The following is a 2,279-nucleotide window of genomic DNA, read 5'->3' on the forward strand; positions in this document are numbered from 1 at the left end:
CAACCATTATTTGGATTATTATAGGCACTCTTAATGGATTCGTGCCTATCTGAAATCAAACAAATGTCGACTTGATTCGTGTCTCCAAGCACCCCCTGTCTCACCTTCCACAAGTGCATAAGCAATTGGAATTGTATTTTTGTTTCCATCTTGTGCAACAGCAAGCAAAAGAGTCCCCTTGTACTTTCCGTACAACCAAGTTCCATCCACTGAGACAAATGGTTTACAAAATTTAAACCCAGATATGCACGGAGGGAAAGCCCAGAATAATCGTTTGAAAAGTTTTGACCCCTGCAATAGAGTATTATCAGGATATGCAACTGATACTTCCATTTCCACAATAGTTCTTGGAAGAAATTTTTGCATAGTCAACAACCACCTTGGAAGGTCATTGTAAGACTTTTCCCAGTTCCCATAAATCGTTTCGATAGCTTTGTTCTTTGCCATCCATGCCTTTCTATAAGTGATTGTATAGTTGTATCGTTCCCGAATATGTGCAATGATCACCTTCACTTTAATTGATGGGTCAGCTTTTAAAAGAGACTTTATGCTTTCGCATATGATGTTAGAGTCGAGCTTGGTATGATCCTGTGACATAGAAGAATTTGCGCAATTGTGGGGTCCTTTCAAATGACCAATCATCCATTGGTTACTTTTTTGACTTAACGAAGCCCTGCATTTGAACAAGCATTGTGGATTGACACATTTAATTACATACCTGTATTGATCAGATTTCACAACACGGTAATTGAGGGAGTGTTTTATGTGATAATGCTTAATTGCAAGTTGACAATCTGGTTTGCTATTAAACTTCATTCCAATCTCAAGAGATGCATCTAATGGAGGTGGTTCATTAGATTGCATATCAAATTCGGAGGATTGGTAAGTATTATCCAAATTTAGATTACACATATGGAATGGTGGATCATATGTTAGCTCTAGATCGTCATCATTGTCGTTGTCACCTTCATCGTCCTCGTCTTCATCAAAGTATGTTTCTTCTTCACTCTCTTCACTTATTTCTTGTTGATCAAAATCGGTCATATCACCTAGTGGAATATATGGTTCAAGTTGAGATGGTTCAGGTTCAAATGTTTTGGCCTGGTCAAAGTATGGTTCGGGTTGGTATGAGTCGGGCTGGTAAGATTCATTATTTTGAAAAGAATAAGTGTTTTGTGTTTCAAAATGGTATTCAGGGTGAGGTGTGGTTGAGGATGATGGTTGACCAATATCGTATAATGGATTACCATCCTCAAATGTGACATATAACTCGATAGATCCGAGTTGCGGCCACTGTTTATGAACATCAAACATGAGTTCAACATCTTCGTCGTCTTCAACATTTAACAACTCATAATGAACTAGGCCTTGTCCAAATGAGATAGGGTGTCGAAAAATTATATTAGACACCTTTTGATTTTCTAACCTCAACTTTGCTTCAATTTTTTTCTTCAAGTAGGTAAGGTTGCATCCAAAATTAACTCGAATAGCTTTTTTTTCGTCGTTTTTGAAATATTTACCAATATCTTGTCTTTCACATATTTCACCATTGTAATAAATAAGAAAAACTTATATTTTTTGGTGCCATTGATATGAAAATCAGATATTGAGATTGAGATGAAATGCAATGGAAATAATATATCATATTTATAGACAACCAATTGTAATACATGCAATGTTGTAAAATACTTCCAACACTTGTCCAATCCCATTGAATTCCCTTGTGATAATTCAAAGCTTCTCCATTGCCATTCTGATGAGCTAGCCGTGCATGCATGCACACCTACAAATCGCCTTTCCCAAAGGCGACTTCATTAACAGCCCTTTGATAAGTCGCCATCCCAAATGGCGATTTCGTGACACCTACCGAAGCAAATCGCCATTCACAAAGGCGACCTTGGAAAACACTTGAGAAATCTCCTTTCCAAAAGGCGATTTAGGGAGAATCATAATATATTTCACGTTGGGAACTTGCTTGTGTTCAGCCTAGTTGTGTTCAGCCTTGTGTTCAGCCTAGTTGTGTATTGTCAAATCTAATCCTTGCATGCATAATATTTTATTGGTTATTCAAATTATTGTTTTGATTATAAATAGGCTAAGTCTATGATCATATTTCTTCACTCTTCCACTCTTAACAACTTCAATTTTCTTTATATTTTAACTATTTCACTATTAGTATTTCTTCCTTGGTATTTATATTTCATCTAAATGGCATTGTTATGGAATGATGATAATCACAGATCAGCGCTACACCACATTCAAAATTTTGTAAGTAATAC

This window comes from Cicer arietinum, chromosome 5, assembly GCF_000331145.2.
Source record: "Cicer arietinum cultivar CDC Frontier isolate Library 1 chromosome 5, Cicar.CDCFrontier_v2.0, whole genome shotgun sequence".
In the NCBI taxonomy this organism is placed as follows: Eukaryota; Viridiplantae; Streptophyta; class Magnoliopsida; order Fabales; family Fabaceae; genus Cicer; species Cicer arietinum.